Source organism: Eumetopias jubatus, unplaced genomic scaffold, assembly GCF_037043125.1.
Source record: "Eumetopias jubatus isolate StellerSeaLion01/CBP00866 unplaced genomic scaffold, mEumJub1_p1.0 scaffold_11, whole genome shotgun sequence".
NCBI lineage: Eukaryota > Metazoa > Chordata > Mammalia > Carnivora > Otariidae > Eumetopias > Eumetopias jubatus.
The window spans coordinates 61,129,152-61,152,935 of record NW_028274817.1 but is presented as its reverse complement, the minus strand read 5'-3'; the positions used below and the strand labels follow the sequence as shown (position 1 = coordinate 61,152,935).

The window sequence follows — 23,784 nt, the reverse complement described above, 5'->3', positions numbered from 1 at the left end:
TTGTTGTAGCAGTGGTAGAAGACCTACTTTTTACAGTTATTTTCATTATCTTTCTGGTGTGAGATTGTGACTTATTTTCTCGTTTTGCTGTGAGCTGTTACTTTGGGTGCCAAGCTAAATTAATGCACTATTTGTTACAAGAGGATGTCTTTGACAACCTAAAAGAAATTGGTTAGTATGATACACAAAATTTGAATTAACCTATTATATGGGATGTTTGTGATAATTATTTTGAAGTAATTATTTGTAAAACAAGAACTCTATTGATAATCATAGCTGAAAGTATCAACTATGTAGATTTTTGTTTATGCTTCCAAGTCTACTTTGACAGTTTGTATCTGAGTTCAAAATCATTCTAAAGAATGGACCAGGCACTTAAAAGTTTGGAAAAAATATATTATAAAGAAGGTAGTAAATTTTTTCTTGTCCTTTTACGTGTGTGACTTATTTTTTATTTATTTTATTTTATTTTTATCTTTTTACTTATAGCAAGAATTACTATCAAATTCCACTCATTGGGCCAAAGACCCTTGTGTTAGTGAAAGACTTGCCCCTCATGTAGCATACTATGTACATTTGTGAGTTCATCAGCCAGCTAGTGGCCTCAGCTCCAAGCTCTAACAATGTGCATGACTTATTTATTTTTGATCATGCAAATAATACATGAATTCATGAACATTGTAGAAGTCAGACCATACAAAAATATAGAGAGTAAAAAGTAAAATTACATCTTCACCTTCTCTCTGCAAGCTTCCTCCCAGAGGAAACTGCTATTAACATTTTCATCTGTATCATTTTTTCACAAACATGATGACATTTATTAAGTCAGTTATAAAAGAAGAAGTCACTTATAATAGGAAGTTAAGTACAAAGGCTGCTTTTAAACAAATATATAGAATGCTTCATGAATTTGCATGTCATCCTTGCACAGGGGCCATGGTAAAATCTTCTCTGTATTGTTCCAATTTTAGTGTATGTGCTGTTGAAGTGAGTACAAGTAAACATGCTTTGAAGCAAGACTGCCTGGGTTCAAACCCAGACTATACTACTTACAACTGTGTAATATAGAGCATCATACCTAACTTCTCTGTGCCTCTGTTTTATCATAGATGAAATAGAAATTACAATATTTGTTTTATAGAGATGCTATGGTGGTTAAATTAGTGTATGTAAAGTATTAGAAAGTTGTCTGACACATACTACACACTCAATACATGATGGAATCATATTGTATATATTGTTCTGCAAATTGCATTCCATTAGTACAGATAAAGGAAATACAGTGTACTGATTAAGAGCATGGGGTCTAAATCCAATTGCCTGGTTCAAATCCTAGTTTAAACACTTACTAGAATTGTGAACTTCAACAAGTATATAACATTTTTCTGTCTTTGTTTCCTTTGTAAAGTGGAAATAATAGCCTATGTTTTCTTACATTTTTATTTCAATTCCAGTTAGTTAATACACAGTGAATATTAGTTTCAGGTGTACAATATACTGATTAACACATCCATACAACATTTAGTACTCATGACAACAAGTGTATTCCTTAATCCCCATCACCTATTTAACACATCCCCGCACACCCACCTCTATTCTCGTAACCATCAGTTTGTTCTCTGTAGTTAAGAGTCAGTTTCTTGGTTTGCCTCTCTATTTTGTCCCTTTGCTTGTTTTTTTTTCCTTAAATTCCACATATGTGTGAAATAATATGGTATTTGTCTTTCTCTGACTTATTTCACTTAGCACAATACTCTCTAGCTTCATCCATGTTCTTCCAAAAGGCAGTATTTAATTCTTTCTTATGGCTCAGTAACATTCCATTATGTCTGCATATACACATACATATACATATACATAACACATCTTCTTTTTTTAAGAAAAGACTTTATTCATTTATCAGAGAGAGAGGGCACAAGCAGAGGGAGCAGCAGGCAGAGGGAGAAGCAGGGTCCCTGCTGAGCAAGGAGCCCAATATGGGACTCAATCCCAGGACACTGGGGATCATGACCTAACCTGAAGGCAGACACTTAACTGCCTGAGCCACCCAGGTGTCCCTAGATATCACATCTTCTTTATACATTCATCAATACATGGACACTAGGGCTTTTTCCATGATTTGGCTATTGTAGATAATGCTACTATAAACATCGGGGTGTACATATCCCATTGAAATAGTATTTTTGTATTCTTTGGGTAAATATCTAGCAGTGCAAATCTGGATAGTAGGGTAGTTAAGAAGAATTAATACCTATTTTTCTCAAACTAGTCCAAGAAATAGAAAAGGAAGAGAAACTTCTAAAATCATTCTATGAAACCAGCATTATCCTGATCCCAAAACCAAATAAAGACACCACTAAAAAAAAGACAACAAAAGTCCAATATCCCTGAGAAAAACAGATGCAAAAATTCTCAATAAAATACTAGCAAAATGAATCCAACAATATATTTGAAAAAATTGTTCACCATGACCAAGTGGGATTTATCCCTGGGTTGCAAACGTGGTTCAATATTCACAAACCAATCAACGTGATACATCACATTAATAAAAGAAAAGATGAGAACCATATGATCATTTCAACAGATGCAGAAAAAGCACTTGACAAAGTACAACATCCACTCATAATAAAAACCCTCAACAAAGTAGGTTTTGAATGAATATACCTCAACATCATAAAGGCCACATATGAAAAACCCACAGCTAACATCATCCTCAATGGGAAAAACTGAGAGCTTTTTCTCCATGGTCAGGAACAAGACAGGGATGTCTACTCTCACCACTGTTATTTAACATAGTACTGGAAGTCCTAGCCTCAGCAATCAGACAACAAAAATAAATAAAATACAAAATAAATAAATAAATAAATAAATAAATAAATAAAATACATCCCAATCAGCAAGGAAGAAGTCAAACTTTCACTATTTGCAGATGACATGATACTATATATAGAAAACCTGAAAGATTCCACCAAAACACTGCTACAACTAATACATGAATTCAGTAAAGTTGCAGTATACAAAATCAACATACAGAAATCTGTTGCATTTATATACACCAGTAATGAAGCAGCAGAAAGAGAAATTTAGGAATCAACACCATTTATAATTGCACCAAAACCCATAAGTTACCTAAAAATAAACCTAATCAAAGAGGTGAAAGACCTCTACTCTAAAAACTATAAAACATTTGTTAAAGAAATTGAAGATAACACAAAGAAATGGAAAGACATTCCAAGCCAAGAACAAATATTGTTAAAATGTCTATACTGCCCAAAGCAATCTACACATTTGCATTCCCTATCAAAATACCACCAGCACTTTTCACAGAGGTAGAACAAACAATCCTAAAGTTTGTATGGAACCACAAAAGACTCCAAATAGCCAAAGCAATCTTGAAAAAGAAAAGCAAAGCTGGAGGCATCACAATTCTGGACATCAAGTTATATTATAAAGTGATCAAAACAGTATAGTACTGGCACAAAAATAGAAACATAGATCAAAGGAACACAATAGAAAACCCAGAAACAAACCTACATCTATATGTCCAATTAATCTTCAAAGAAGCAGGAAAGAATATGCAATGGGCTAAGGACAATCTCTTCTACAAATGGTGTTGGGAAAACTAGACAGCAACATGCAAAAGAATGGAGCTAGACCACTTTCTTACACCATACACAAAATGAAATTCCAAATGGATGAAAGACCTCATATGAAACCTAAAACATAAAAATCCTAGAAGAGAACACAGACAGTAACCTCTTTGACATTGGCTGTAGAAACTTCTTTCTAGATATGTATCCTGAGACAAAGAAAACAAAATGAAAAATAAACTTTTGGGACTGCATCAAAATAAAAAGCTTTGAGACGCCTGTGTGGCTCCGTGGATTAAGTGTCCAACTCTTGATTTTAGCTCAGGTCATGATCTCAGGGTTGTGAGATTGAGCCCTCAAGATTCTCTCTCTCCCTGTCCCTCTACCCTTCCCCCATCTCTCTACCCTCTCTAAAAAATGATATAAATAAACAAACTAACAAATAAATAAAAAGCTTCTGCACAGAGAAGGAAATAATCACCAAAACTAAAAAGCAACCTACTGATTGGGAAGAGATATTTGCAAATGGCATCTCCAATAAAGGGTTAGTATCCAAAATATATAAAGAGCTTATAAAACTCAACACCCAAAAACTGAATGATCCAATTAAAATATGGGCAGAAGACATGAATAGACATTTTTCCAAAGAAGACATACAGACAGCTGGCACAGGAAAAGATGCTCAACATCACTTATCATCAGGGAAATGCAAATCAAAACTACTATATCTACCACCTCTTACCTGTCAGAATGGCTAAAATCAACAACACAAGAAACAACAGATGTTTTCAAAGATGTGGAGAAAGGGGAACCCTCTTGCATTGTTGGGGGGAGCACAAACTGGTGCAGCCACTCTGGAAAAGGGAATAGAGTTTCCTCAAAAAGTCAATAAAACTACCTTATGATCTAACAATTGTACTACTAGGTATTTACCCCCAAAATACAAAAATACTAGTTCAAAGGGGTACATGCACTCGGATGTTTATAACAGCATTATCTACAAAATCCAAATCATAGAAATAGCCCAGGTGTCCACTGATAGATGAATGGTAAAGAAGATGTAGCATGTACATATACTCAGTCATAAAAAAGAATTAAATCTTGCCATTTGTAATGACATGGATGGAGCTAAGAGAGTATTATGCTAAGTGAAATGATCCGAGAAAGACAAATACCATATATTTCACCCATATGTGAAATGTAAGAAAAAAAATAAATGAGCAAAGGGACAAAAAAAGAGAGAGGCAAACCAAGAAACAGAGTCTTGACTACAGAGAACAAACTGATAGTTACCAGCATGGAGTTGGGTGGGGAGATGGATTAAATAAGTGATGGGGATTAAGGAATGCACTTGTGATGAGCACCAGGTAATGTATGGAAGTGTTGAATCACTACATTATACACCTGAAACTAATATAACACTGTATGTTAACTAACTGTAATTGAAATAAAAACATTTTAAAAACTGTGCTTTTTTAATCTCTTTATAAGTGGGTAAAGACAGTATTTCAGTATTATATATATAATATGGCCTCCAATATTCAAAAAGACCACCAGTTCCTGTATTGCATTTTTATTGGAATGGGATACCATATAAGGTTTCTGTCAGATGTTGAGTATTCCAACCTAGTTTTTACCCAGGGACTGGGTAAATGTGGTCACGTGGTAGGTCCATGGAACATTTGGACCCATTGTCAGATGGACTTGGCCAGAATTCCATGTATTATTCTGGCTTCCTTTAAGCTCCCATCCTATCCAGAGAATAATGAGAGCATTTCAGGTCCCCTAGTATCAGTGTCAGCTTCTACCCTATATCTGATAGTTTCTCCTTAAGATCTTTTTTTGTCTGATATTAATATTGCTGTATTTATTTCATTTTCAAATAAACTTGCCCTGTTTATTTTTTTTCTATATTTTGCAACTTATATTTGAAGTTTATCTCTTGTTAATAAACATATAGCTGGATTTAACAATTCCACTTTGAGGGGCACCTGGGTAGCTCAGTTGATTGGGCATCTGCCTTCAGCTCAGGTCATGATCCCAGTATCCTGGGATTGAGCTCTGCATCAGGCTCCCTGCTTCTCCCTCTCCCTCTGCTGCTCTCCCTGCTCATTCTCTCTCTCTCAAATAAATTTAAAAAAAATAAATAAAAATCTTTGTTTGCAAATCACTGCTGTGGTAAGCCACACATTCTGATAGGATATATCATATTCTTGACTGATTGGGTGCAGAAAGAAAGATTTCAGTGTATTTGTGGGTACACTTAGGCCTCTTCTGTTCTGAAAAGTGAAGAAATTGAACACTCACTTCTTCCTTATGTGTTTCTTCTTTTGGGGATGTCTTCTCTTTCCTTCTCTCTTTTCCCCTGTACTTCTCTTACATGCAGCTAAGATAGTAATACAGTATTAGGACTGTGTGCCAATCTTGGACCTATTTACTGTTTGATTCATTCCTTTGACATTTGCTTGCTTTGCTGTGTTTACCAAGGGGTTGACTCCACCATGCTGTATTTCTCAGGCTCCCCTCAGCTGGCTTCCTGGTGGACTCATCTAACTGTAGGTACTGATAGGAGTTTGGATAGTGAGAAGAAAGGAGAAGCCAGAATATTTCTCTGCCTCTTATCTCCTTTGGTCGTATCTCTGGCAGGAGTTCTTCATGACTCTGGCTCCTACTGAAAGTGCTTGTTAATGTTCCAGTTTCTTTCAGGTGATTCTGACCACTGAGATAAGTTTCCATTTCCTCTTTTTGTCTCCTCAGCCTAAGAGTAGTAGCAGTTTTTATTTCTAATCTTTCTAATTTGTCAACCTTATGTTTTCATTGTAATGTCTCTTTTTCAGGTTACCATCATCTCCCAATGGGTCTCTTTGTTTCTATTCATGTCTCTCACTTTTAATGAAGTCACACTTTTTTTTTAAGAGTGGGAGATGGGGGAAGGGTAGAGGGAGAGAGAGAATCTTAAGCAGACTCTACACCCAGTGTGGAGCCTGATATGGAGCCAGATCTCACAACCCTGAGATCATGACCTGAGCTGAAATCAAGAGTCAGATAATTAACCAACTGAGCCACACAGTCACCCCTCCTTTATTTCACACTTTTCTTTTTAAATTCCTGCAATTTGCTATGATCTTTCTGTAGTTGTTGATGTCTCTATTTTGTTTTGCCATTGACACTCATTACTTTTTGTCAAACTATCTTCAAATTTTCTTCCTTTGGGTCTCAGCTCAGATTTTTTCCTTCTAGGAAGTCTTATTTGTCTTCTTTCTTTTCTTAGTCTGGGCTAAGTACCTTGATTCTGTGCTCCTTGGTATCATGTACTTCTTCAATCACTAATCACACTACATTAGAATTGAGTTTTTAAAATTTGTATGTCCCATTAGTTGGTACCACAAAAGCCAACCATATATTGGAAGTGCCTAGCAGGAAACACAATAGTTAACTGTCAGTTCTATACCTATTGTTGAGTGAAACTCGCCTATTATATTCTAAAGACATTACTTGTCTGCATGCTTGTTTCTCCCACTAAAGCACAAGCTCTGTGATAAAAAGGAATCAGTGTTACTCCTCACATCTGCAGCATCTAGTTCTATGCCTGCATAGCATAACAGGTGTACATAAAATGCATGGCAAATGATTTTGAAATAAACACTAAACCTTATTTTGAAGAGAAAGGAATGGAAGTTCACAAAGGTTAAGTAAACTGCCCTAAGTCATACAACTAGTATCTAAGATGGCAGCAGAGTAGGGGACCTTGTTTAACTGGTACCTCGAATTTAGTTGGATATCTATCAAACCATTCTGAACATAAACAAATTCAACCTGAGATGTAAGAAGACTTATCTGGATCTCTACAAGCAGAAAAATGACTACTTTTTACAAGGTAGGAGGCGTGGAAGCTTGAATCTTCGGAGGAAACATAGGAAGATAAATGGAAGGGGGAGGGAGCCTCCATAAGCTGTCCACCAGAAAGTTATATAGCACCAGAGGAAAAAATCGGGACCCTTGGAAATCTGTTCTAGTGAGAGGCACCCCTTTCTGAAAAGGGCACAGGCAATAGATAGGGCAGAATTCTAGGTGGATCATTGTGATCTCAGGATTCCAGGAGTCTCAGAAAGAAGGAGAGAGCCTGAATCGATAGAGTGTCCAAGTACTGGAGCGGGGAGACTGGTTATGATCAGCTTCAAGCTGAGCCAGTAGCGAGACCACTCTCTGCCTGACCACCATGAAAAGGACTAGAAGTTGCAAGCTGTTTAACATCCTGGGGGAGATATAAAACAACTTGTGCCCAAGACAGGGAAACAACTCTTAGGGCAGTGTGAAAGGACATGAAAGGACACTGGGGCAGCATCTAGCATGACCTGGGAGCTGAGGAAAAGGGTGTACACCTGAGCCCAGGGCCCCTAGCAATTGCAAAGGCACAAAGGGCAGAGATGCTTGCAGGTCCCTTTAACTCCCCTGGGAGAGGAGCGGCAGGCAGGAGCTGCAGGATTCAGCTGTTTGGCGTACAAAGAGGATGCACCCATGACTGGGCAACAGCTCTCAGGGCGGTGTGACCACCAAAGGGACACTGGGGCAGAACCCAGCCATGACTTGGGAGCTGCAGAAGAGGGTGCAATGCGTGAGCCCACAACCACTAGAATTTGCAAAGTCAAAAAGTGCAGAGATGCTCCTGAGTCCCCATAACTCCCCCAGGAGAGGTGCAATGGGCATGAATAGTGAGAGTCTGTGGAGTCTGGTACACAAAGAAGTGGAGACGGTTTGACCTGGAGGATTTATTGAAGAAAGGGTCCACAATCTTGCAGCTCTGGGCCAGAGATTCCCACATGACCATATTTGCTCTGACCCTCTAAAGAGAAGCAGAAAGCCACCAAAAAAAAAAAAAAAAAAACCCACACAGCCCACCGGCTCACATTAAACCCATCCCCCTGATAAGGTGTGGGGCAATTCCACCCAAGCAAAGACACCTGAGAAGCTGAGCAGCAGGCCTCTCCCCAAGAAGACAGACTGGAAGAACAGGTGAATGACAAGCTTATTTCCCACAGGACTGTAAAACTCTAGCACCAGGGGAAAATAATATAGGGAGCTCCATGTATTCCCTCACAATTCGCTTATATTTCAGGCTAAAATTTAACATTTCTTTTTTGTTTCTTTTCTTATTCTTTCTTTTTTTTCCTTATCCTGTTCCCGTTTCAAATAGATTCTTATTTCCCAACATGTTTTTAAGTCATTTTTTAACCTTTATTTTTTTGCAACTATGTTTTCTAGATTTATGCCCCATATTAACTCATTTTTCACTGTATTCAATTTTATCTTGGTATATATGAATATATATTCTGATTTCTTTGGAATTTGGGGATATAGTGTCTTCAAATAAAGACAGCAAAAATCAGTCAGGAACAGGCAGATCACCCTGCTTTGTCCACACTGAGAGATTATAATACCCCCCCTTTTTTATTGTTTTGGATCATCTTGGCTTTGGTCTGTGGTAGCTTTCAACCACTTCAGATTGTTTTTAGAATGCATTTTGTTTGGGTTGTTGTTGATATTTGGGAATCCATTTATTTGTCTCACGTCTTTTGACAGAATGACTAGGAGGAGGAACTCCCAAAAAAATAAAAGAACCTGAGACAATGTCGCCTGCCACAAAACTAATGGATATGGATATAAGCAAGATGTCAGAGATAGAATTCAGGATAACAATCATGAAGTCAATAGATAGGCTTGAAAAAAGCATTAGTGACAATATAGAATCTCTAAGAGCAGAAATGAGATCAAGTCAGGGCAAACTTAAAAATGCTATGAATGATATGCAGTCCAAACTAGATACTCTCACAGCCAGGATAAATGAAGTAGAAGAACGAATTACTGATCTAGAGAATAAGCTTAAAGGAAAGAAGGAAGCTGAGCAAGACAGGGATAGGCAGCTAGTAGACCATGAAAATGGACTTAGAGAAATCAGTGATGCCATGAAATGATCCAGTGTCAGAATTATTGGGATCCCTGAGGAGGTGGAGAGACAGAGAAGGCTAGACGGTATATTTGAGCAAATCATACCTGAGAACTTCCATAATCTGGGGAAGGAAACAAGCATTCATGTCCAAGAATGAGAGAGGACCCCTCCCAAAATCAATGAAAAGACATCAATGCCCTGCCATATAATAGTGAAGCTTACAAATCTTAGAGCCAAGGAAGCTATATTGAGAGCAGCTAGGGGGAAGAGATTACTTATCTTTGGAGGTAGGAACATCAGAATAACATCAGACTTATCCACAGAGACCTGGCAAGCCAGAAGGGGCTGACAAGACATATTCAGGGTACTAAATGAGAAGAATGTGCAACCAAGAATACTTTACCCAGCTAGGCTGTCGTTCAGAATGGATGGAGAGATGAAGAGCTTCTAGGATATGCAGAAACTAAAGAATATGTCACCACCAAGCCAGCCCTGCAAGAAATATTAAGGGGATTCTATAAATGAAGAAAGACTCCAAGAATAATATAGACCAGAAATTAACAGAGACAATCTATAGAAACAGGTACTTCACAGGAAATAAATGGCACTAAATTCATACCTTTCACTAGTTACTCTCAATGTGAATGGACTGAATGCTCCCATCAAAAGAAACAGGGTTACAGATTTGATTAAAAAAAAAAAACAAAACAGAAACCATCCCTATGCTGTCTACAAGAGACTCATTTTGAAACCAGAGACACCTCCAGATTGAAAGTAAGGGGATGGAGAACAATTTACCATGCCAACAACCTCAAAAGAAAGCTAGGTTAGCAATCCTCATATCAGACAAATTAGATTTTAAACCAAGCACTGTAGTAAGAGATGTAGAGGGACACTATATCATAATTAAAGGGTCTACCCAACAAGAAAATCTAACAATTGTAAATATCTATGCCTCCAGCACAGGAACAGCCAATTACATAAACCAATAACAACCAAAAAAAGAAACATATTGATAATATATTAATAGTAGGAGACTTCAACACTCCACTCACAGCAATAGACAGATCATCTAAGTAAAAAATCAACAAAGAAATGAGCTTTGAATGACACATTGGACCAGATGGACTTCATAGATGTATACAGAACATTCCATCCTAAAACAACAGAATACCCCTTCTTCACGAGTGCACATGGAACTTTCTCCAGAATAGATCACATACTGAGTCACAAATCAGGTCTCAACTGATACCAAAAGATGGATATTTTTTCCTGCACATTTTCAGACCACATGCTTTGAAACTGGAACTCAACCACAAGGAAAAATATGGAAGTAACTCAAACACTGGGAGGTTAAAGAGCATCCCACTAAAGAATGAGTAGTTCAAATAGGAAATTTAGGAACTTAAACAATTCATGCCAACCAATTAAAATGAAAACACATCAGTTCAAAACCTATGGAATACTGCAAAGGCGGTCCTAAGGGGGAAATACATAGCCATCCAAGCATCACTCAAAAAAGTAGGAAAATCCAGAATGCACAAGCCAACCTTACACCTAAAGGACCCGGAGAAAAGACAGCAAATAAAGCCTAAACCAAGCATAAGAAGAGAAATAATAAAGATTAGGGCAGAAATCAATGAAATTAGAAGCTGGTTCTTTGAAAGAATTATTGATTCCTTAAACCTCCGGCCAGACTTATCCAAAAGAACAAAGACCCAAATTCATAAAATCATGAATAAAAGGGTAGAGATCACGACTAATACCAAGGAAATAGACACAATTTTTAGAACTTTTTACCAGCAGTTATATGCCAACAAATTAGGCAATCTGAAAGAAATGGATGCATTCCTGGAAACTTATAAACTACTAAGATTGAAACAGGAAGAAATAGACAATCTGAACAGACCAATGACCAGCAAGGAAATGGAAACAGTAATCAAAACCTCCCAAAAAACAAGAGCCAGGGCCAAATAGTTTCCCAGGGGAATTCTACCAAACAATTAAAGAATTTTTGGTAGCTATTCTACTGAAGATGTTCCAAAAAAAATAGAAATGGAAAGAAACTTGTAAACTCGTTCTATGAGGTCAGCATTACCCTGATCCCAAAACCAGAAAAAGACCCCATCAAAAAGGAGAATTACAGACCAATATCCCTGATGAACATGGATGCCAAAATACTCAACAAGATCCTAGCCAATAGGATCCAACATTACATTAAAATGACTATTCACCACGACCATGTGGGGTTTATTCCTGGGATGCAAGTGTGCTTCAACATTCATAAATCAATCAACGTGATAGATCACATGAACAAAAGAAGAGACAAGAACCACATGATCCTCTCAATTGATGCAGAAAAAGCATTTCACAAAATAGAGCATTCTTTCTTATTAAAACTTCAAAGTATAAGGATAGAGAGAACATACCTCAATATCATAAAAGCCATCTATGAAAAGCCTACAGTGAATATCATTCTAAACGGGGAAAATCTGAGAACTTTTCCCTTAAGGTCAGGAACAGGACAGGGATGCCCACTCTCACCACTTTTGTTCAACATATTATTAGACGTCCTAGCCTCAGCAATCACACAACAAAAAGAAATAAAAAACATTCAAATTGGCAAAGAAGAAGTCAAACTCTCTCTTCGCAGATGACATGATACTTTATGTGGAAAACCCAAAAGACTCCACCCCCAAATTAGTTGAACTCATACAGCAATTCAGTGATGTGGCAGGATACAAAATCAATGCACAGAAATCAGCTGCATTTCTATACACTAACAATGTGACTGAAGAAAGAGAAATTAAGGAATCAATTCCATTTACAATAGCACCAAAAACCATAAAATACCTAGGAATAAACCTAACCAAATAGGTAAAGGATCTATACTCTAGAAACTACAGAATGCTTATGAAGGAAACCGAGGAAGACACAAAGAGATGGAAAAGCATTCCATGCTCATGGATTAGAAAAGTAACATTGTGAAAATGTCTATGCTGCCCAGAGCAATTTAGACTTTTAGTGCAATTCTTATCAAAATACCCTTGACATTTTTCACAGAGCTGGAGCAAACAATCCTAAAATTTGTATGGACACAGAAAAGACCCTGAATCGCCAGGGGAATGTTGAAAAAGGAAACCAAAGCTGGGGGCATCACAGTGCCTGACTTCAAGCTCTGTTACAAAGCTGTGATCATCAAGACAACATGGTACTGGCACAAAAACATACACATAGATCAATGGAACAGAATAGAGAGCCCAGAAAGGGACCCTCAACTCTATGGCCAACTAATCTTTGACAAATCAGGAAAGAATATCCAAATGAAAAAAGACAGTATCTTCAGTAAATGGTGCTGGGATAATTGGACAGCCTCATGCAAAATAAAACTGGACCGTTCTCTTACATCATACACAAAGATAAACTCAAAATAGATAAACTCACCTAAATGTGAGACAGGAATTCATCAAAATCCTAGAGAAAAACATAGGCAGTAACCTCTTTGACATCGGCCACAGTGACTTTTTCAAGACACATCTCCAACAGCAAGGGAATCAAAAGCAAAAATGAACATTTTTAAAAAAGATTTTATTTATCTATTTAACACAGAGAGAGATATCGAGAGCAGGAATACAAGCAGGGGGAGAGGCAGAGGGAGAAGCAGGCTTCCTGCTGAGCAGGGGGCCCAAGGCAGGTCTCGATCCCAGGACCCAGGGATCATGACCTGAGCCGACGGCAGATGCCCAATGACTGAACCACCCAGGCGCCCCAAAGATGAACATTTGGGACTTCATCAAGATAAAAAGCTTTTGCACAGCAAAGGGAACATTCAACACACCCAGAGGCAACTTACGAAATGGGAGAAGATATTTGCGAATGACAGTATAGGTAAAGCACCGGTATCTAAGATCTATAAAGAACTTCTCAAACTCAACACCCAAACACATAATCCAGTCAATAAATGGGCAGAAGACATGAAAAGACACTTCTCCAAAGAAAACATACAAATGGCTAACAGACACATAAAAAAAATTCATCACTAGCCATCAGGGAAATACAAATCAAATCCACAATGAGATACCACCTTACACCAGTTAGAATGGCTAAAATTAACAAGGGATCAACAAATGTTGGCGAGGATGTGGACAAAGGGGAACCCTCTTACATTTTTGGTGGAAATGCAAGTTGGTACAGCCACTCTGGAAAACAATATGGAGGTTCATCAAGATATTAAAAATAGATCTACCCTACAACCCAGCAATCGCACTACTAGGTATTTATCCCAACGGTACAGACGTAGTGAAAGAAGGAGCACATTCACCTCAATGTTCATAGCAGCAATGTCCACAATAGCCAAACTGGAAGGAGCCAAAACGTTATTCAACAGATGAATGGATAAAGAAAATGTGGTTCATATCCACAATGGAATATTACTCAGCCATCAGAAAGGATGAATTACCTACCATTTGCATCGACATGGATGGAATGGAGGGGATTATGCTAAGTGAAATAAGTGAAGCAGAGAAAGACAATTATCATATGGTTTCACTCATATGTGGAACATAAGGAGTAATGCAGAGGACCACAGGGGAAGGGAGGGAAAACTGAAGGGGAAGAAATCAGAAAGGGAGACAAACCATGAGAGACTCTGGACTCTGGGAAACAAACTGAGGGTTACAGAAGGGAAGGGGAGAGGGATGAGTTAACCAGGTGATGGGTATTAAGGAGGGCAGGTGTGGTGATGAGCACTGGGTGTTATGTGCAACTAATAGATTGTTGAACACTACATCAAAAAGTAATGATGTACTATATGTTGGCTAGTTGAACATAATAATTAAAAAAGAAATGCAACAGATTTCTGTATCTTGATTTTGTATCCTATGACTTTATTGAACTTGTGTAGCAGTTCTAGTAGTTTTTTGGGAGAGTCTTTTGGGTTTTCTATATAGAATATCATGTCATGGGCAAAAAGTGAAAATTTGACTTTTTCCTTGCTGATTTGGATGTTTTTATTTCTTTTTGTTGTCCAATTCTTGAGGCTAAGATTTCCAGTACTATGTTAAATGACAGTGGTGAGAGTGGACATTCTGTCTCGTTCCTGACCATAGAGGAAAATCTCTCAGTTTTTCCCATCAAGGACGATGTTAACTGTTGGTTTTTCACATATGGCCTTTATGATGTTGAGGTATATTCATTCAAAACCTACTTTGTTGAGGGTTTTTCTCATGAATGGATGTTGTACTTTGTCAAGTGCTGTTTCTGCGTCTATGTTACTTGTTACATCTATGTAACATATGTTACTTATCCTTTCTTTTATTAATGTAGTATACCACACTGATTGATGTGTAAATATTGAACCACCCTTGCAGACCAGGAGTAAATCCCACTTGACTGTGGTGAGTGATTCTTTTAAAGTACTGTTGGATTTGGGGGCACCTGGGTGGCTCAGTCCCTTAGGCATCTGCCTTCGGCTCATGTCATGATCCAGGGGTCCTGGGATCTTGCCCTGAATTGGGCTCTCTGCACAGCAGGGAATCTGCTTCTCCCTCTCCCTCTCACTCTCCCTTTGTGCTCTCTCTCCTCCCAAAAACAATAAATGACATTTTTTTTTAAAAAGTACTGTTGGATTTGAATTGCTAGTATTTTGTTAAGAATTCTTGCATTCATGTTCCTTCAGGGATATTGGTCTGTAGGTCTCTTTTTTAGTAGAGTTTTCACCTGGTTTTGGAAGCAGGGTAATTCTGGCCTCACAGAATGAATTTAGGAGTTTTTGTTCCATTTCCATATTTTTGGAATAGTTTGAGAACATAAGTATTAACTCTTCTTGAAATGTTTGGTAGAAATCCTCTGGGAAGCCATCTGGCCCCGGACTTATGTTTATTGGGGATTTTTGATTACTGATTAAATTGCCTTGCTGGTTATAGGTCTGTTCATGTTTTCTATTTTTTCCTATTTCAGTTTTGGTAGTTTATGTGTTTCTAGAATTGTATCCATTTCTTCCAGGTTGTCCAATTTGTTCACATATTATTTTTCATAATATTTTCATAATTATTTGTATATCTGTGGTGTTGTTGTTTCTCCTCTCTCATTTTTAATTTTATTTATTCATTTGTTGTTCTTTTTATAGTTGTGTTAGCTGTAAGGTTAGGTTCTCCTTTTTGGGGGATTTTTCTTGCTTCTTGAGGTAGGCCTGTATTGTTATATACTTCTCTCTTGTGGCTGCTTGTCCTGCATCCCAAAGGTTTTGGGCCATGATGTTTTCATTTTCATTTGCTTCCATGTATTTTTTTATTTCTTCTTTAATTTCCTATTTAATTCCCATTTATTATTATTTGCATGTTATTTAACATCTATGTATTGTAGTTTTTCCTAATTTTTTATTATGTTCGACTTCAGGTTTCATGGTGTTGAGGTTAGAAAGTGTTCACGGTATGACCTCAATCTTTTTATACTTGTTGAGGTCTGATTTGTGACCTAGTATGTTATCTCTTCTGGAGAATTTCCCGTGTATACTTGAAAAGAATGTGTATTCTGCTGCTTTAGGTAGAATTGTTTTGAATATATCTGTTAAGTCCATCTGGTCCACTGTGCCATTCAAAGCCATTGTTTTCTTGTTGATTTGCTGCTTACATGATGTGTTCATTGATGTAAGTAGGGTGGTAAAGTTCCCTATTATTACTGTATTATTTTCAATGAGTTCCTTTATATTGGTTATTAATTGTCTTATATATTTGGGTGCTCCCAGGTTGGAAGCATATATATTTGTAATTGTTAGATACTCTTTTTGGATAGACAACTTAAAATGATATAGTGCCCTTCATCTCTTGTTATAGTCTTTGGTTTAAAATCTAGTTTGTCTGACATAAATATTGCTACTCTGGATTTCATTTGAATTCTATTTACATGATAAATGTTTCTCTATCCCCTCACTTTAAATCTGCAGGTGTCATAGAGCTAAAATGAGTCCCTTGTAGGCAGCATATGGATGAGTCTTTTTTTTTATCGAACATGACACCTTATGTCTTTTGATTGAAGCATTTAGTCCATTTACATTCAGAGTAATTACTGATAGATATGTATTTAGTGACATTTTATGAACTGTTTTGCCATTGTTTCTGGAGATATTCTCTGTTCCTTTATAGTCTTTGTCACTTTTGTTCTCTCCTTTACATTCAAATCGTCCCCTTTAATATTTCTTGCAGGGTTAGTTTAGTGATCACCAACTCCTTTATTTTATGTTTTCCTGGGAAACTCTTTACATCTCCTTCTCTTCTGAATGATAGCTTTGCTGGATAAAATATTCATGGCTGCAGATTTCTTTCCCATTCAGCACATTGAATATATCTTGTCACTCTTTACTGGTTTACTAAGTTTCTGTGAAGAGATCTGCAGGTAGCCTTATGGGTTATCCCTTGCAATATAAGGACTTCTTTTATCTTGCTGCTCTTAGGAAATTTTATGTCTATATTTGGCAAATTTTACTATGATATTTCTTGGTGTTGGCCTGCTTTTGTTGATTTTGATGGGAGTTCTCTCTGTCTCTTGGATTTGGATGTCTGTTTCCTTCCCCAGATTAGGGAAGTTTTAGCTCTTATTTCCTCAAATTAAAATTCTGCCTTTTTTCCCCCTCTCTTCTTCTGGGACTCCTATCATATGAACGTTACCACATTTGATGAAGTCACTGAGTTCCCTAAGTCTATTCTTGTGATCCATAGTTCTTTCTTTTGTTCAGTTTCATTATTTCCATTTTTTATCTTCTATATCACTTATCCATTTCTCTGCTTCTTCCATCCTTGTGGTCATTACATCTAGTCTGTTTTGAATCTCAGTTATTGTATTTTTCGTTTCTCACAGTTTTTTAACTCTTTTATCTCTGTGGTAAGGGTCTCCACGAAGTCTTCTATTCTTTTCTCAAGCCCAGTGAGTATCCTTATAATTGCTGATTGAAATTCTCCATCAGATATAATACTTATATCACTTTTGACTAGATCTCTGGCTGTGACCATTTCTTATTCTTTCTTTTGGGATGAATTCCTCTTTCTTGGCATTTTGTCTAAGTCTCTGTCTTCTACTCAGTTACAAAAGCCTGTTAAGTTTCCTGTACCTGAGAGGAATGACATTATGAGGAAAAGATCACATAGTGTCCAGGGCCTGGTGCTTCAGGGAATGTTTCCAATATGGTTTGTGTGCACTCTGCTTTGTCGTGTAGCCACTCTACCCTTCAGGCCAGTCATTAGCAGAAGCTCTCCTTGCCTACAGTGGGCAATGTTTGGACCTTGGCCAGCATGTGGCTAGTTTTGTTTTGTTTTTATTTTATTGTTATGTAGTCACCATACAATACATCATTAGTTTTTGATGTAGTGATCCACCATCCATTGTTTTTGTATAACACCCAGGGCTCCATGCAATACATGCCCTCCTTAATACCTATCACCGGGCTAACCCATCCTCCCAGCCCCTCTCCTCTAAAACCCTGTTTGTTTCTCAGAGTCCATAGTCTCTCATGGTTCATCTCTCCCTCTGATTTCCCTCCCTTTATTTTTCCCTTCCTTCTCCTAGTGTCCTCCATGCTATTCCTTATGTTCCACAAATAAGTGAAACCATATAATTGACTTTCTCTGCTTGACTTATTTCCCTTAGCATAATCTCCTCCAGTCCCATCCATGTTGATGTAAAAGTTGGGTATTCATCCTTTCTGATGGCTGAGTCATATTCCATTGTATATATAGACCACATCTTCTTTATCCATTCATCTGTTGAAGGGCATCTTGGCTCTTTCCACATTTTGGCTATTGCAGACACTGCTGCTTTGAACATTGGGGTGCATATGGCCCTTCATTTCCCTACATCTGTGTCTTTGGGGTAAATATTCAGGAGTGTAATTGCTGGGTCATAGGGTAGTTCTATTTTTAATTTTTTGAGGCACCTCCACACTGTTTTCCAAATTGGCTGTACCAACCTGCATTCCCACCAACAGTGTAAGAGGGTTCCCCTTTCTCCACAACCTCTCCAACGTTTGTTGTTTCTTGCCCTGTCCATTGTTGCCATTTTAACTGGTGTAAGGTGGTATCTCAATGTGGTTTTGAATTGAATTTCCCTGATGGCTAATGAGGATGAACACTTTTTCATGTGTCTGTTAGCCATTTGTATGTCTTCTTTGGAGAAGTGTCTTTTCATATCTTCAGCCCATTTTTTGACTTATTTGTTTTTTTGGTGTTGAGTTTGAGAACTGCTTTATAGATCTTTGATACCAGCCCTTTAACTGTAGTGTCCTTTGCAAATATCTTCTCCCATTCTGTGGGTTGCCTCTTTGTTTTGTTAAATGTTTCCTTTGCTGTGCAGAAGATTTTTATCTTGATGAAGTCCCAAAAGTTCATTTTTGCTTCTGTTTCACTAGCTTTTGGAGATGTCTCTTGAAAGAAGTTGCTGTGGGCGATGTCCAAGAGGTTACTGCCTATGTTCTTCTCTAGGATTTTGATGGATTCCTGTCTCACATTGAGGTCTTTCATCCATTTTGAATTTATCTTTGTGTATGGTGTTAGAGAATGGTCGAGTTTCATTCTTCTGCATGTGGCTGTCTAATTTTCCCAGCACCATTTATTGAAGAGACTGTCTTTTTTCCATTGCATGTTTTCTCCTTCTTTGTCAAAGAATATTTGACCATAGAGTTGAGGGTCCATATCTGGGTTCTCTATTCTGTTCCATTTGTCTGTATGTCTGTTTTTGTGCCACTACCATGCTGTCATGGTGATCACACCTTTGTAATATAGCTTGAAATCGGGCAACTTGATGCCCCCAGCTTTGTTTTTCTTTTTCAACATTTCCTTGGCGATTCGGGGTCTTTTCTGATTCCATACAAATTTTAGGATTGTTTGTTCCAGCACTTACTTTGAAAAATGTCATTGGAATTTTGATCAGGATGGCATTGAAGGTATAGATTGCTCTGGGTAGCATAGACATTTTAACAGTGTTTATTCTTCCGATCCACGAGCATGGAATATTTTTCCATCTTTTGTGTCTTCTTCAATTTCTTTCAAGAGTGTTCTGTAGTTCCTAGAGTATAGATCCTTTACCTCTTTGGTTAGGTTTATTCCGAGGTATCTTATGGTTTTTGGTGATATTGTAAAAGGAATTGTTTCTCTAATTTCTCTTTCTATACATGTGTTGTTAGTGTATAAGAAAGCTGCTGATTTCTGTGCATTGATTTTGTATCCTACAACTTTACTGAACTGCTGTATGAGTTCTAGTAATGTGGGGGTGGAGTCTTTTGGATTTTCCACATAAAGTATCATGTCGTCTGTGAAAAGAGAGTTTGACTTCTTCTTTGCCAATTTGAAAACATTTTACTTCTTTTTGTTGTGTGATTCCTGTTCCTAAGACCTCTAGTACTATGTTGAACAATAGTGGCGAGAGTGGGCATCCTTGACGTGTTCCTGATCTTAAGGGAAAGGCTCTCAGCTTTTCCCCATTGAGGATGATAGTCACTGGGGGTTTTTCATAGATGGATTTTACGAACTTGAGGAATGTTCCCTCTATCCCTATACTCTGAAGTGTTTTAATCAGGAAAGGATGTTGTATTTTGTAAAATGCTTTTTCTGCATCAATTGAGAGGACCATATGGTTCTTCTCCCTCCTCTTATTAATGTGTTCTATCGCACTGATTGATTTGCGAATGTTGAACCACCCTTGCATCCCAGGGATTAATCCCACTTGGTCGTGGTGGATGATCCTTTTAATGTATTGTTGGATCCTATTAGCTAGGATTTTTTTGAGAATTTTGGAATCCATATTTATCAGGGATATCGGTTCTGAAAATCTCTTTTTGATGTGGTCTTTGCCTGGTTTGGGGATTAAGGTAATGCTGGCCTCATAGAATGTGTTTGGAAGTTTTCCTTCTGTTTCTATTTTTTGAAACAGCTTCAGGAGAATAGGTATTATTTCTTCTTTGAATGTTTTGTAGAAATCTCCAGGGAATCCAACAGGCCCTGGACTCTTGTTTTTTGACAGGTGTTTGATCACTGCTTCAATCTCGTTCCCGGTTATTGGCCTATTCAGGTTGTCAATTTCTTCCTGTCTCAGTCTTGGCAGCTTATAGGTTTCCAGGAAAGCCTCCATTTTATATAGATTTTTCAGTTTATTGGCATATAGTTGTTGATAATAATTTCTAATAATTGTTTCTATTTCCTTGGTGTTAGTCGTGATCTCTCCCGTTTCATTCATAATTTTATTAATTTGGGTCCTTTCTCTTTTCTTTTGGATAAGTCTGGCCAGTGGTTTATCGATCTTATTAATTCTTTCAAAGAACCAACTTCTAGGTTCGTTGATCTGCTCTACTGTGTCTCTGGTTTCTAATTCATTGATCTCTGCTCTAGTTTAATTATTTCTCTTCTAATGCATGGCTTAGGCATCGTTTGTTGATTTTCTCTAGTTCTTTAAGGTATAGAGTTAGTTGGTGAATTCGGGCTTTGTATTTTTTTGAGTGAGCCTGGGATGGCTATGTATTTCCCCCTTAGGACCGCCTTTGCAGTTTCCCAGAGGTTTTGGACCAATGTGTTTTCGTTCTCATTGATTTCCATGAATTGTTTAAGTTATTCTTTGATTTCCTGGTTGCCCCAAACATTCTTGAGCAGAGTGGTCTTTAGTTTCCAAGTGTTTGAATTTCTTCCAAAATTTTTCTTGTGATTGAGTTCCAGTTTTAAAGCATTGTGGTCTGAGAATATGCAGGGAATAATCTCAATCTTCTTGTATCAGCTGAGACCTGATTTGTGACCCAGTATGTGGTCTATTCTGGAGAAAGTTCCATGTGCACTGGAGAAGAATGTGTATTCTGTTGTTTTAGGGTGGAATGTTCTGTATATATCTATGAGGCCCATCTGGTCCAGTATATCCTTCAAAGCTCTTGTTTCCTTGTAGATTTTCTGCCTAGATGATCTGTCTGTTGCTGAGAGTGGAGAATTGAGGCCTCCTACAATTAAGGTATTTTTAGCAATATGACTATTTTGGTTAACAGTTCGCTTACGTAGACGCCTGCTCCCATGTTGAGGGCATAGATATTTACAATTGTTAGAACTTCTTGTTGGATAGACCCTTTAAGAATGATATAGTGCCCTTCTGTGTCTCTAATTACAGACTTTAGTTTAAAATATAATTTGTCTGATATAAGAATTGCTACCCCAGCTTTCTTTTGAGGTCCACTGGCATGGAAGATGGATCTCCATCCTTTCACTTTCAGTCTGGATGTATCTTTAGGTTCAAAATGAGTCTCTTGTAGGCAGCATATAGATGGGTCCTGTCTTTTTATCCAATCTGCAACCCTGTACTGTTTTATGGGAGCATTTAGGCCATTCATGTTGAGAGTGATTATTGAAAGATATGAATTAATTTTCATTATGTTGCCTGTGAAGACGTTGTTTTTATAGATTGTCCCTGTAAATTTCTGTTGTGTATGACTCTTGGGGTCTTTCTCCTTTTATAGAACCCCCCTTAATATTTCTTGCAGGGCCGGCTTCGTGGTCACATATTCTTTCAGTTTCTGCCGGTCATGGAAACTCTGCATCTCTCCATCCATTCTAAATGACAGCTTTGCCAGATAAATTATTCTTGGCTGCATGTTCTTTCTCATTTAGTACCCTGAATATGTCTTGTTAGGCCTTTCTGGCTTGCCAGATCTCTGTGGATAGGCCTGACATCCTTCTGATGTTCCTCCCTCTTTACGAAAGGAATCTCTTCCCCCTAACTACCCCTAAGATGGTTTCCTTAGTTCTAAGATTTGCAAGTTTTCCTATTACATGCTGGGGAGTTGGCCTGTTTTCCTTGATCTTGAGAGGGTTCCTCTCTGCCTCTAGGACACAAATGTTTGTTTCATTCCCCAGATTAGGGAAGTTCTCAGCTACGAGTTCCTCAAATACATCTTCTAGTCCTCTCTCTCTCCACTCCCTCCGTGATTCCAACTATTCTGACATTGGAATTCTTCATGGTGTCACTTATTTCTCTGATTCTATTTTCATGGATTCTGAGTTGTTTTTCCCTGGCCTCCTCTTTTCTCTTTTTATCTATTAAATTGTGTCCCAGGTCACTTATTCATTCTTCTGCCCCACTTATCCTAGCTGTTAGATTATCTAGATTGGATTGGATCTCATTGATAGCATTTTATGTTCTGCCAATTCAGCTTTCATTTCTGCCCTTAGAGACTCTTTGTTGCCATGAATTGATTTCTCCATTCCAGCTATTGTCTTCACAATTGCTAGCCTGAATTCCATTTCCGACATCTTGGTTATATCTGCATCCATTTGTAAATCTGTGGCATAAGTCATAATCTCTGAGTCTTTTCTATTTTGGGGGTTCCTCCTTCTAGTCATTCTGTTGATGGGTGGTTGAGGGAATGTATAGAGTCCAAATTATTGACCAGAAACCAAGCAAGATGCACCTGTTTTCTAGGGACCTTAGGGTTGCTGGCCTCTGGTTTTCCCAGCCTGTCTTCTTGGAGAGGGTCCTGCCACATTGTTGCTCAGGCAACCCTGTTTGGGCAGAATTTCCCTGTCCCCTGTGGTGGGGGATGGGCTCAGTGGGAATCAGTTTTGGGGTCTTTTGTTCTCTGGCATCTTTCCCTGTAGGCTTTCCGTGTCTCTTCTGAGAGTCGGGGCAGAAGAGACTACTTCCTACCCTCTGCCCGAGAGCAGAGAGATCACGGTCTGTTCTTCAGTGAGCTCTCCAGGCCACACTGTCTCCATGTCTGTCCGTGCTGGTATAAATTGCAGTGTCCTGGGTTGTGTGCCCCTCTACAGTGCTCCCAGTCCTGCCTCCAGGTCAGGGCATGTCTCTGCCCTTTGTGCTTCTAAAACTGCCAGCCGCTCCCAGTTTGCTTGCGGGACCCCGCTGCTCTGGGTTTCTGCCCCAGGGGCTGCCCTAAAGTCCTTTCCCTCCTAGCCACAGAGACCTGGCAGGCCAGAATGGGCTAATGTGACATATTCAGGGTACTAAATTAGAAAAACTTGCAGCCCAGAATACTTTATCTAGCAAGGCTGTCATTTAGAATGAAAGGAGAGATAAAGAGCTTCCAGGAGAAACAGAAACTAAAAGAATATGTAACCACTAAACCAGCTCTACAAGAAATATTAAAAGAGATCCTCTAAGCAGAGAAATAGAGCCCAAAAATAACAAAGACCAGAAATTAAGAGAGACAATCTACAGAAACAGGAACTTTACAGGTAATACAATGGCACCAAATTGATATCTTTCAATAGTTTC

The 23,784-nt window shown here is 38.1% G+C and overlaps 2 non-coding genes across 2 annotated transcripts; both read right to left on the bottom strand.

The window, feature by feature from the left end:
• Positions 1 to 481: 481 nt before the first annotated feature.
• Positions 482 to 632, bottom strand: LOC114207589 (small nucleolar RNA SNORA62/SNORA6 family). Its single transcript, XR_003608887.1, has one exon. It is a non-coding gene; the product is annotated as a small nucleolar RNA SNORA62/SNORA6 family (small nucleolar RNA).
• A 254-nt stretch (positions 633 to 886) lies between these two features.
• LOC114207583 (U6 spliceosomal RNA) lies at positions 887 to 995 on the bottom strand. Its single transcript, XR_003608883.1, has one exon. It is a non-coding gene; the product is annotated as a U6 spliceosomal RNA (small nuclear RNA).
• Between the last annotated feature and the right edge of the window lie 22,789 nt (positions 996 to 23,784).